We start from the raw sequence: 14,324 nt of genomic DNA, 5'->3' as shown, positions 1-14,324 counted from the left end.
TTCCACCCTTGGTGCTGGCTCTTCTACACTTCCTGAGTTGGCCTGGTTGGGGCAACCATATCCTCTGATATCTAACAGACTGTGGTTGAGAGAGGTCTTATCAGAGGGCCCTGAGAAGGGAAAAGTGACACTGTTTTTCATGATTTTCACAAAGATATCGGGTTCAGCATTTGGGCATGTCTATTTCTGTTTCTGCTCAGGGTTAATGAAGGCTACAAGTAAAGATATGATTTTCCTGGAACTGTTGAAGAAAGACCCAGCCAAACTCTGCCAACACAGCACAGTATCTGGAAACAAGAAGTACTGACTCTGCTTGGTGAAGCAAGTAGCAATGACCACAAATGACTGGATGGTCGAAGTAACCCAGGGAAAATTAAAGGGGACCCTAATTAATGAGTTCAACTTGAAGGATACTAGGAAGAGGAAAGAAAGGTTATCAGAAAACATGTTAACTTGCACACTCTTTTCTCTAAGGTAGCCTTTGTTCTAAGTAGAGGTCTGATTTGCTTTAGATAATGCATAACATCAAACTGAGAAATTTCTCAGCTTTACGGGAATCTTAGCATTTTGTTCTTTTATTTTTTTTTAATTTAAATTCAATTTAGTTAATGCATACTGTATTATTAGTTTCAGGGGTAGAATTTAGTGATTCATCAGTTGCATATAACACCCAGTACTCATTACATCCAGTGCCCTCTTTAATGTCCATCATCCAGTTACCCCATACCCCCACCTGCCTCCCCTCCAGCAACTCTGTTTGTTTCCTAGAGTTCGCCATCTCTTATGGTCTGTCTCCCTCTTACTTTTCATCTTATTTTATATTTCCTTCCCTTTCCCTATGTTTATCTGTTTTATTTCTTAAATTTCACATATGAGTGAAATAATGTGGTATTTGTCTTTCTCTGAATGACTTATTTCACTTAGCATAATAACCTCTAGCTCCATTCACATCATTGCAAATGACAAGATCTCATTCTTTTTCATGGCTGAGTAATTTTTCATTGTTCTATTCCACATCTTCTTTATCCATTCATCTGTTGATGGATATCTGGGCTCTTTCCATAGTTTGACTATTGTGGACATTGGTGCTATAAACATTGGGGTGTATGTGCCCCCTTCAAGTCACTATATTGTATCCTTTGGATAAATACCTAGTAGTGCAATTGCTGGGGGGCAGGGTAGCTCTTTTTTTTTTAACTTTTTGAGGAACCTCCATACAATTTTGCAAAGTGACTGCACCAATTTGCATTCCCACGAGAAGTGCAAGAGGTTCCCCTTTCTCTACATCTTTGCCAAAACCTATTATTCTGAATTGTTAATTTTAGCCATTCTGACTGGTGTGAGATGGTATTTCATTGTGGTTTTGGTTTGTGGTAAAGTTTCTTGGAAGCCCTAGCTCAGTATATGGTGGTGGTGGTGGTGGGGTTGTGGGCAGAGGCCAAAACAAAGATTTTTTCTTCCAAGGCTTTTCCTTTTGGGAACCACCTACAACCAACACACAAGGCCCCAGTTTGTGAGAGATGAAACTAAAAGCATGCATGCCCCAATCCCAACTCATTCTATGGCTCTAGAGTAAATGTTCTATCTGCTTTGAGATTCTGCAATTATAGTTTATCATATAAAATCATTAATCCATTCACTCTCTCAGGCTCCTTTGGAGCTCCAGATGCTGGTGATGTAAATATGAATAAAACTCCATCCCTGCCTGCTTTACTAGCACTTTTCTTTGTAGCCTGACATCTAATATATTTACTGGTTTACATCTCTTTCCCCTATCCTCTGCCGCCATAAGACTATAATCTCTATGAGAATGGGAACTTTGCTCTTTTGCTCATTACTCTGAATTTAGTGCCTAGAACAGTGACTGGCATTGCAAGATAAATAATTGTTGCATGACTTTGTTTAATGAGTGAATGAATGAAATTATTTTATAATAATTCTTAATCCTGAACAAACTGTTAAAAAGAAAACTCCATGAGCTCAATTCAAAGCAATTTTTCATTACCATTCTCCAAAAATTTGGTTTTGAAAGTATCTATAAAGATGTGGTAAAATTAATGTGGAAACATCAACACTTTTCTTTAATAAAAATTCCACATAAATATGTAACAGGGCATTGCTGAGCTCTACATAAACATCTTACAAGTTATTAATTTTGAGAAATTTGAGTTACACTTGAACTAACAATTGTCTCTAGTAACTTCTAAATATAGCATTCACCAACTCAATAATGCAACTTACCTTCTAGTTGTTTAAAGTAGTCGTTCCTTTGTGCAAGACTAGATCCTTTTCTAGAAAAGATTAATCTGTTTGCAATAATGTTTGCACATGTTCAAAGCCTGTTGGCCTGTATTGACATTTAAAAAAGAAAAAAAGACGAGTTCTGAACCAAATCAAATGACTTTCCAGGAATGAGCCATATGGCTTTGTAAAATAATTTGATAGATGGAATTCAGCCTTCAGAATAGCAGGTATAGAAAGTTAGAATGTAGAATGGTTGCCTCTTGATGCCTGGAATTCCACTATTGAAGAGTCACTCTTTTGGGTCTCCAAAAGCCTCTTAATCTTTTCAGTTTTCCCTTCTAAATTTAGAGAACAAAGATACTCTAAGTTATTATTTGTTAACTGTTTACCTGGAGGAACCAGACAAAATTATGAATTAGTGAAGTAGGAGAGTGTATGATACCAGGAAGTTGGGAGGAGACCATGAAGTACAGATGCTTATGCTAACCGATTTCTAGCCAGAAGCATCTTTAAACCTTTTTATTTAGAAGGATGGCCATCTAGCTGGGGATGGGGATGGGATGCAGATGGTGGTGCTTAAAGCTAAGTTTGCATAGCAATTTGTATAAAATAAACACAACACCTATTGTTCACATCAAGAAGGAGTGGGGACAAAGTTACTGATGAAAATTATATAGGAGGAATAACTAAGTCTTCCTTAAGCCCTATCTTGTTGCTGTTATCCCCTGGGTCAAGTTCATTATTATCCTGTGAGAACTGGGTCCCATATTATAATGTTAGAGCAGTTGCATTCTCTAAAGATGCTGAAAATACCAATTTTTATAGGAAATGTCCTGGTTTTGCTAGTGATGGTTCAGGCCGGGTAGTCAGAAAAGACCTCCTTTTTTTTTATTCATGAGAGACACACAGAGAGAGGCAGAGACATAGAGGGAAAAGCAGGCTCCTCGCAGGGAGCCCAGTGCGGGACTCCATCCCTGACCAGGATCACAACCTAAGCCAAAGGCAGATGCTCAACCCCTGAACCACCCAGGCATCCCAGAAAAGACATCCTTGATAACGTAACACCTGAGTACAGTCTTGATTGAGGAAAGTGAGAATATGAGCCACAAGATCCCTTCCAAGAAAAAGGACAGAAGTGCTTAGCCCTGCAATTGGAGTATGCTTGGGAGTCAGCAAGTGGCCATAGTGTCTGGAATGCAACAAGTTGGGGAAATATGGAAGAGACAAGAGCAGAGTCTCCTCTGCAAGTCAGGGAAACAGTTGGGCAGAAAAAGTAGAGCCAACAGGTCTAGTAAGGGCTTTAATGAGACCTTGATGTGAGTAGCATAGGAAGCCATTGGAGAGCTTTGACCACAAGAGTAGCATGAGCTAACTTGGGTTTTAAAAGGATTGCTCTGGCTGAGGCTCTGGGGAGAATAGTTTATAAAGGAAAAAGAGCAGAAGGAGAGGAAATATCAGGAGGCATATTGGTTGGGATGAAGTTTAGCAGTGACAATATTGCCCAAAGAACAAGTAGCTTTAAATAGAAGTCAGTTTCTCTCTCACTCTTAAGTCCAGAGCTTGAATTTCGATGTAGATGGTAGTTGTTTACCAAGTCCTCAGCAACTGGAAAACTTTCCAACTCATTGCTCTAAGGACTCAAGAATGCAAATAGAAAAGAGTAAATATAAGGGTGCTTCTCTGTGGGCTAAGGAGTCATCTGTGTACCAGAAAGCAGGGTGAGGACAAGATAAAGAAGCTACAAAGGGTATCTTACAACTACCTCTTAAGAAGGTTCCCAGAAATTCCATAGACATTTCTGCTTACATACCCTTGGCTACTCCAAGTTCTAAGGAAGGTTAGAAAATCTAAATCTGGAAGACCAGGTACCTGGCTAAAAATTCTACTAGTTTAAGGGGACGGGGGGAAGATATACATATTGGGAGGCAATGAGCAGTTTTGACCATAGGGCACTATTGCAGTAATCTAGGCGAGAGGTGATGGTGATGGAGGTCGGGAGAAGTGGTCAAAATCTGGAAATAATTTGAACTAGAGGCAAGAGGAAATACTGATGCACTGCCTTTAGGGTGTTAGGGAAAGAGAATAGTCAAGGAAGATAAAGGTTTTGGCTTAAGCAGCTGAAAAATGGAACTAGGCTTAAGGATATTCTGAGTAAGCTTAAGGATAATCACAAGCTTGATTTTTGGGAAAGTTAGTTTTGACACTCAAGTGGAGATGTCAGGAAAGCAGTTGGATATACAAGCCTGGAGTTATAGAGAGACATCTGGCTTAGAAATAGAAATTTGTGATCTGTCTGCATAGATATGGTATTAAAAGCCATGATAACAAAAATCATCTAGAGAGTGAGTGTAGATAGGAAAGAGTAAACATAAGATACTGTGCCCGAGGCACTCCAAAATTTAGAGGTTGGGAAGACAAAGAAATGACCAGTAAAAAAGGCATAGAATCAAGACAGAAGACTCCCTAGAAGCTTAAGAGAGTAAGTATTACAAAAAAGAATAATACACTGTATCAAATTCTTATTGAGTAAGACGAAGATTAATAACTGACCATTGGTTTTAACAACATGAAGCTTTTTGGTGATCTTGATATGAACTGTTTCAATGAAAGTGTGAGGAAGAGAGCCTGCATGGAGTGGATTCAAGAAAGAAGGAAATTAGAGAAAGAAAGAGAGTGGGGCATCTGGGTGGCTTAGCGGTTAAGCATCTGCCTTTGGCTCAGGTCATGATCCCAGGGTTCTGGGATTGAGTACCACATCAGGCTCTCTGTATGGAGGCTGCTTCTCCCTCTGCATATGTCTCTACCTCTCTCTGTGTCTCTCATGAATAAATAAATAAAACGAGAGAGAGAGAGAGAGAGAGAGAGAGAGAGAGGAATCGGGCAAATACAGATGATTCTTTTTCCCCTGGGAGATACCTGTAAACATGAGCAAAGAAATGAGATAGTAGCTGGAGGAGGGCATGGAGTTTTTTTCCCCCCTTTTAAAAATGAGCTATATTGCAGCATATTCTGTATGTTGATGGGAAAGATCCAGTGTGGAGGGAAATTTTGAAGACACAGGAGAGAAGGGAAAAAGTTGGACTAAATTCCCCAAGTAGATAAGAGGAGACAGTGCCCAGTGCACAGATGGAGGTTTTGGCTTCAGAAAGGAGCACAGACAATTCACCCAGGAGGGAAGGCAAATTACATGGGAACAGATGCAGGTAGGCAGTAGAGGCGGTATTGGGATCTAATGGAAATTCTCCTCTGATGGCTTCTGTTTTGTTGTTGAAATAGAATTCACACTCATCAGCTGAGAGTGAGGAGGAGGGCTGAGGAACTGGAGGTTTGTGGAGAGAACAGAAAATATGAAATGGCTCTGTGAGAGACTGGTCTGGTGAATGGACTATGGAAATATGATGGGATCATGGGGCAGCTCTGTGGACCTGTGTTACGTCAGTGGTCATGAATTGAGTTTGTGAGTGTGGGAGGAGGTAGAGGTGGATGTCAGCAGAGTTGAGGATAAGCCGGGTTGGGGGCGGGGAGAGGGAGAAAGGAGTGGTTGGAGAGAGAGAAGAAGAGAGGTAAGAGTACATTGATTGAAGGGAATCATAAGGAAGAAGAGACCATACAATGTAATTTGGTCATGGGGTCCCTTGATGGGATGGGGGTAAGGGACAGTGGAATAAAGGTCTTGGATTCAATGGATCAACCATTGCCTTTCTTTGAAAAGTTGGCAAATCGTGCAAAATAGACATTGCTACTTTTTGACGTCATGTGTTAGACTATTGTTGGATTGCAATGAAAATAATCCCCCAAATTTCAGTGGCTTAAAAAAACACAAAACCATTATGATAACATTCAAGTTAATGGCAGCTTTCCTTTAGATAGTCATTTAATGACCCAAGTTGATGAAGGCTCTGCCAACTCCAACATATGACATCTGAGGGGCGTCTCACACCTTGCCACATCGGGCAGCCAGTAGTGAAAAAGAGCATAGAGGCACAGGTGTGGGGGGATTTGTGAGCCATGCTTGGAAGTGGCATGTATCACTTCAATTGAATTCCACTAAAGATGACTTAGTCACTTCTCTGGAGGAGGCACAGAGAAATGAGGTCTAGCTGTGTTCCCAGAAAGAAGGGGAGAGTGATTTTTTTTGCAGATAATTCCTTTTGTAGCTAGCAATCCCTGTCATTAGCCCCTTTGGCCAGCATAATCCATTACGTGAAACGTGCTCACATACTCCTTAAGAAGGAAAACCCAAAATTTTATCCAGTTGTCACGTCTATTTCAATGTCTAGGATTCTCAGGAGATGCTCAGATCTTTCCTTTAGGTCCACATATGGTTCTTCGAGTTCTAGCACCCTTCGAACTAAAAGACAAGTCAACTGTACTCCATCTGCCCTCCCAGTATAAAAAAGTAGAGAGAATAACCACAATAAACACCCCCAAAGCAGTGCCTGATGCACAGCAATGATGGAATCCTACTGGGGAGATATTGGAAAGACCTTCCACCCCTATCAATAAAATGATTTGATAGACTCTGGGTTGGTCCTCTACACAGAACTTTCTTTTCCACTGTTCTCGGTGGCCCTGGGTGCACATTTGCCCTTCTGGAGAATATTCTTGTTCATTTTCCCCATGTTCACATATGGAGTGGATATTGCTGAGTATGTTATTAGAAGCTGTACACCTTTCAGAACCCACTTTCTGCTGGTGCATGAGAGTAATTTTATAAACACAGCTTGTGGTTTCTAAGCAATAGAGTTTGTTCAAAAACTTGACAGGCTTCTGACCTGTTTTCAGTCAATTTCACGTGGTAGTAAATAAGCCCCCAGTTCTCTTCCAGACCTGACCTGAAGTCTCCTTTTCTTTCTCAGCACATCTCTCCTGCCCTCGTGGAATCTACACTGATGTCTGAAAGAGGCTAAGGTGGCAAGGCCACATCCTCAATAACCTCTTTGCCACTGGGGCTGAGCCTCAATCTCCTTTTTCTTCTCTCTGTCTTTCTCTCTCTCTCCCTTGATCCACAAATCTTATTTTCTAGTATCTGGGGGTGCAGAAACCATCAGTTATCTTAGCCCTGACAAGCTCAGAATTTTGGAAGTCTTTTTATTCAATTCCACTTCAGCTGGAAAATAGTCAATTCTTGCCCAAGTTCTTTTTTTTTAAAGATTATTTATTTATTTATTTATTTATTTATTCATCACACACACACACACACACACACACACACACACACACACACAGGCAGAGACACAGGCAGAGGGAGAAGCAGGCTCCATGCAGGGAGACTGATGTGGGGCTCTATCCTGGGTCTCCAGGACCACACCCTGGGCTGAAGGCGGCGCTAAACCGCTGAGCCACCTGGGCTGCGATACTTTGCTAAAAGTGAAAAATAGCAGCCAACATACACTAATATTAATTCTCTTTCCAACTGTTTTCCTTAGAGCTACAGACTTAATAGGCTCTTGGTCTGCCTTTCAAATTATCATAGATAATAGTTTTATTTATTTTCCCCTGTGGATAACATAGGGCTTTAGCTTTCCAGCTTTTGATATACATTTTCTTCCTTCAGTCTGAATGCTGAGCCATACTATACATTTCAGGTGTTTGTTATGGCACTCGTTTTTTTCTGATTTCCATATTTATTGGGAAATATAGTAAACAAATAGACCCCTAACATTTGGTAGCTTAAACAAAAATGTGTTCCCCCTCCAATGACAAGAGTTTAGGTCAGCAACAGTGGCATAATTTCCCAGGGATTCTTCAGGTGTGATAGTGAGTCTGCTATTTTTCACACTTGGCTGGCAAGGTAACGTGTCAGATAGCTATGGAGATGAATTCATGTAGACAAGACCAGATGAGTTTGTGATTCTTTCTTCTATTAGTTTTCAAGATAATGAGGTCTCCCAAATCCTTCTCCAAACAACAAATTATTTTATAAGAATAACTATATGGATTTAAACATATCTGATATAGTAGGAATCTATTGTAATTAATATGCTCCTTAAAAGTTAATATCTTTATTTTTGATCTTGGGGAGCCCCTTCAAGTTGTTTCCTTTTAACATGGGGTAACAACATGTTCCAGGATCATCTTGTGTATTTCTTGATGTTGTCCTGAGATTAGTCACATCTCCAAGAAGCCCTCATTTCAAATGAGTATTAGGGATGCTCAGTCCTAGTGGCTTGTTTTTTTTTTTTTTTTTCCAGAAATTTTCAGTGGCCAGATCTAGGACCAACTCATTGACACTGAATATCCTGTATACCCAGATTGTGATCCTGAAATGAGGGTTTCTTAAATATACATGCATATATATTCATAAATATAAATTTGAATTATATCAGTATAAATTTATTCAATTCAAATTCAGGACAATTGAATTTTTATGCAACTTCTTCTAGCTTACATTTGTTTCTTCCTTCCTCTGTACTAAGCATGCCTGTTATCTAGAACACAGGGAATGATAGAATTAATAGATCATAATTACTAATTTTGTTTTATCCTACATCATACACAATGTTTGTCCCACGATACTGATATCAATACAACTCCACCAAAGGATTATTGAAAACATTTTAAAAAAAATTTGTGTATGCTCATTCCACTCCTCCCTCTACCATTTTTTAGTTGTACTGTAATCACACTGTCAGAGCATCTAAATATTATACACTCTAATCTTGCCTTATTAACTTTTTTTTAAAAGTAATCTTTATCCCCAATGTTGGCTCATGAGCCCCACTGCCTATTTTCATTTCAACTTAGTTCTATAAGCAACAGTATACCAGCGTTTATACTGATGTCTCTAGACATGTTGTTGTGTCCGAAGTTTGTTCTCCAGTAGATTTAGGAAAGGGACAAGGGAATTCCTTGAATTCTTAGAGGTTGCTAATAGTTTGTTTAGAGCCTTTGATATTGAAACTCAATTTGGCTACTTACAAAACCTGTGGCTACAATCTTTTTCCTTGAATGTCTTAAATACCTTTCATTTTCTTCTAGACCGTTGTTTTTGAAGAATCTGACAGCAGTCTAGTTTCATTTCCCTTATAAATCACTTGGTCATCTTCTCTAGATTTTTTTTTTTTCTTCTCTAGATTTTTACAAATAAGTTTTGTTACACACAAGAGCCTGTTCCTAGCTCTACTTTGGGAATTATAAGAATGGATCATGTCCAAGTGTGGAGGGAATCTGAAAAGGTTATGAAATACATTAGGAGGTGAAGGGGGATATACTTGGCTTTGGAAAAGCAGTGGTCCAGAGCATAGGCTACAGGAGCAAGTGAGTGGCCCACCAACAAAGAGTCATTTACATCAATATCTTCCATGGAGTTGCCTGAAATCTGTTGGAGAGTAAAACCCTGGGGAAGCGTAGATTTCTGACAGCCCATGCAATCAGTAATCATTAGTAATCACTATCTTGAGTACCAAAGAAAATAAAATATTATTTTGTAGTCATAGACTGCTGAGTCTGGTAATATGTTGGGTACATTTTCAGGAGTTTAGCAAAGCGATTAGAAATGAATGCAAGGATGCCTCCTTTATATCAGTCTTGACCATCAAGATTATATAATAAAACAGAGGTCTCATGCACAATAGAGCAAAAAACTTTTTTTTAAAGAAATACTCCAAGACTCTGATTCTAGAAAGCTGATGGGTCAAGTTAATAACAAAAACTTCCATAACATGTAGACAGGATATTGTATATAACATATAGCAAGTTTTCAAAATACGCTTGTTGGCCTCACCATGAAAGAAAGAAAATCTGCAGGGGCACAAAGTCAACAAGGAATGAAAAAAACAGAACTATCTATAGGGCCTGGTGACGTTACAGCCAAGTTCTAACAATTCAGAAAACAACTAATTCTCACCCTATCCAAATTGGTCTAGAAGATTGCAAAGGAGGGAAAAATCTTCATCTCATATTATGCCATATGCTAAGCTCTATAGATGCAAAGAAAGCATTCATAATACCGATCATAATTATAATGTTAATACTAATTCATAGTGGAAGTTTATGACAAGTTTTTTTAACCTGAGAAAGGAAATAATAAAAAGGCCAAGAGCAAATATTAAATTTAATGGTGAAACTTGACAAGGATGTCTGTTGTGCCCAGTTTTATTTGACATTATTCTGGAAGTCCTAGTTAGCATGATAATGTTTGAAAATAGTACAAATGAAAAGCCTAGCTAAAAAAAAACCCAAACATTCATTATTTGTGGGCAAAATTAATATCTATATAAAAATGAACACAATTTAAAGACAAACAACAGAATTAACAAAAGACCTCAAAGTTGCCAATACTAGATATCTTATATAAAATGAATTCAATGTTGTGCATCAACAACAAGCAATTAAAGGATAAAATTTTTCCCCAAGTTTTTATTTAAACTCCAGTTGGTTAACGTATAGTGTAATATTAGTTTCAAGAGTAGGATTTAGTGATTCATCACTTATATACAACACCCAGTGCTTATCACTCTCTAATCCCCATAATCCCTCTACCAAGTTCCCCTCTGATGATCATCAGTTTGTTCTCTATAGTTGAGACTGTTTCTTGGTTTGCCTCTCTCTTTTTTTTCTCCCCATGTTCATTTGTCTTGTTTCTTAAATTCCACATATGAGTGAAATTATATGGTACTTGCCTTTCTCTGACTTTTTTCACTTAGCATAATACTCTTAAGCTCCACCATGTCATTGCAAATGGCAAGATTTCATTTTTTATGGCTGAGTAATATTCCATCATATGTATATACGCACATCTTCTTTGTCCATTCATCAGTCAATGGACATTTGGGTTCTTTTCATAGTTTTGCTATTGTTGATAATGTTGTTATAAACATCAGGGTGCAGGTATCCCTCGAATTAGTATTTTTGTTTCCTTTGGGTAAATACCTAGTAGTGCAATTGCTGGGTTGTAGGGTATTTCTACTTTTAACATTTTGAGGAACCTCCATACTGTTTTCCAGAGTGGCTGCACCAGTTTGCATTCCCACTATCAGTGTATGAGGGTTTCCATTTCCCCACATTTTGGCCAACATCTGTTGTTCCCTGTTTTGTTAACTTAACCATTCTGACAGGTGGGAGGTAATATCTCATTGTAGTTTTGATTTGCATTTCCCTGATGATAAGTAATGTTGAGCATCTTTTCATGTGTTGTTAGTCATCTGTATGTCTTCTTTGGAAAAATGTCTATTCGTGTGTTCTGACTATTTTTTAACTGAATATTTGTGTTTTGTGTTTTGAGTTTTATAATTTCTTTATATATTTTGGATACTAATCCTTAAAGGATAAATTTTTAAGAATACTATTTATGGTATCAAAAATCCACAAGTGACAAAATCTGGAAGCAACCTAGCAATAAATCTAAATAGATGCTTAAGATCTTTGTGGAGAATATTATAAAACTTTATCGAAGGGCATAAAGGAAGATTTACATGAAATAGAAACATATGCTAACTTCTGGATGAAAATTCAGAAATATCTAAAATTTCCCAAAATTTATCTGCAAAATTCAATGGAGTTCTAATCAATATCTCAAAAAAGTTTTTTCAAAAAACTTGATAAATTGACCCTAAAAGTCCAATGGAAGTGTAAAGAGCTAAAAAGAAAGTATTTTTGAAAAAGAAAGATTAATAAGGAGAGGAGGGCTCTCTTTACTGGATACAAAAATTTATTATAAAGTTACATGGTAATTAACACAGTGTGGTAATGTTGCAGAAATAGACACAAAAGCTCAATGGAAGAAAAGAGTATATATACAAACTTAAATGCACATTGGTTTTAAGAAATACAGGGAAAGTGGCATTCATAGTGAGGGAGGGATGGCCATTCAAGAAATGGTGTCAAAAAATTTGCTTCCTGTTGAAAGAATATAAAATGTAAAAGTATAACTAGAGTGTGACCACACACACATGCACAATTTATTAAAATAAATTTCAGATAGTGTTCTAAATATTGATCATATACTCCCCAACCTAAGGAAGTGACATACTTGTAACCTACATGAAGATTTGTAACAAGTGAAGTAAAGAAATGGGGGCAAAGAGGGTCTCAGGCTGGAGGACCAGCATATTTCCTGTTGCAGAAAGCAGCAAGGCATGGTAGAGGAGACCACTGGGATGGAAGTTTTGGGAAGGGGGGTAAATAGCCAGAGTTGAGATTTGATGTGGTGTCGGGATTACTTCAGACTATAAGCTCTTGTGGGCCATGTTATAAGTTTTGGAATCCACCCTAAGAGCAATTGAAGCCAAGAGAGTTTTCAGTGGGACAAGTCCTGATCAGACTTCTGAAAGATCTCTCTAGTTGCTGTGTGAATAATGGGTAGGAAGGGGCAGGAATTGACATGGAGAGATCACACTAGAGGTTATATCAGGTGTCAGGAGGGCTTGAATTATGGAGGTATGGTATTGTGAGAGAGACATTTTAGAAGGAGATATCTAAAATGGGAAAAGGTCTCATGAGGAAAAGTGTATTTTATTACAGTTATTTCTGTAACTTCACACAGGAAAACTGAAGCTCAAAATGCAATGAACCTTTCAAACATTGCTGAGGCTAACAAAAGTGGTCTGCTTCTTTATGTTCAGAGCTGAAGGATCAAGGAGGCACACAGGCCTGTTTCATTAAAAGAGAGTTGAGATGAAGGAGAGAATGCTAGAATCCCTGCGAGAGCTCTGTCTATATTATATATAGTCTGGCCACTCCAACCTTCTAATTCAGACAGAAGACATTTTATTTGGGGGACAAAGTTAGGTATTATTGAGAATTTAATATGGTAAAATCCAATCATATTGTTGTCTTACTACTTCTAAGAAAGGGTATGGTGACCATTCTTGGGTGATGGGACAAAGCTTGTTGCACTTATAAAGGCTGAGCTCTTCACAACCCCCAGAAAAACATTTTCTCTCTTGGGAGATCTCCAGTAGTCCATGATGAAGTAACAGGCAGAGGGAAGGAAGGTGGCAAAATTTAAGTCAAGGACATTGGCTGGTGTGCTGGTGAGGACTGAGCAGGAAGACAGGGTGATAGCCTGGCCCCGTAAAGGGCAGGAGCATCACGGCTAGACATTCAAGTGAAGGGTCAGAGCTGGCCAGCAACATCATGTGGGACTCAGGGCCTGGACCTCTCACCATTTTCCCGGCATCCTGTGGAGTAAAATGAGTCCCAAGAATGTTTTCTCAAACTGAGCATCCCTCTGTCCTTATCCCAGGCCTGCTGAGAGCACCATGGCTGTAGAAAATTCTGGAGCCTCTTTCTTAAGAAGGGAACTTTCCTAAGGAGGCCCCTTTTGGTAGGTTCTGAGTTTTAACGTTTCCTCTAGTAACTTTGGCATGGCTTACATTTATTATCCAGTACACCTTCTGTATTCAATCTGGAAGACTTCCATCCAGGCTCATCAAATCCTCACTTCACAGATGAGAAAGCTCAGCATTTGGCCAAAGTCACCTAGCAAGAATATGGCTTCACTGGGACTAGAATTCAGGTCTCCCGTCTCCTACTGAATAACTACATCCATCACACACTTTACACTTCAGTAAAGGTAACTTGATCTGGAAGCACAATTTATTTCTGACCCTGCTATAAAAATGTTAACTGCTTCTGAGTTTTCATTCAACTTATGGAATCACATCATGACTGTACAATGGGAGAAACTCGGCAGGATAAATTCTTTACTTTGGGTTCCCTACTGTTTTCACATATATTACTACAACTCCCAACAGGGAATTTGAGTTTCGAGGAGCCAGTGAAATAAATCCTACAGAGTCATTACATCATGTACAACCACTGGAGGATAAACATCTACAGAATACATTATGCATCTGCCAGGTTAACAGCTTGTTTTGCAAGAGGTTTATTTCTAGCAAAAGATATTAAAAGGATAAACAACTTACTTTTATTTTTGATTGAAAAAGAAGGCAATTTAAAATGTGTTAGCGATGGGCAGCCCTGGTGGCTCAGCGGTTGAGCGCCGCCTTCAGTGTGATCCTGGAGCCCCGGGATTGAGTCCCACGTGGAGCTCCCTGCGTGGAGCCTGCTTCTCCCTCTGCTGGTGTCTCTGCCTCTCTCTCTCCTTGTCTCTCATGAATGAATGAATAAAATCT

Source organism: Vulpes vulpes, chromosome 6, assembly GCF_048418805.1.
Source record: "Vulpes vulpes isolate BD-2025 chromosome 6, VulVul3, whole genome shotgun sequence".
Lineage (NCBI taxonomy): Eukaryota > Metazoa > Chordata > Mammalia > Carnivora > Canidae > Vulpes > Vulpes vulpes.
The sequence above is the reverse complement of the archived record's forward strand: the minus strand, read 5'-3'. Positions refer to the sequence as shown.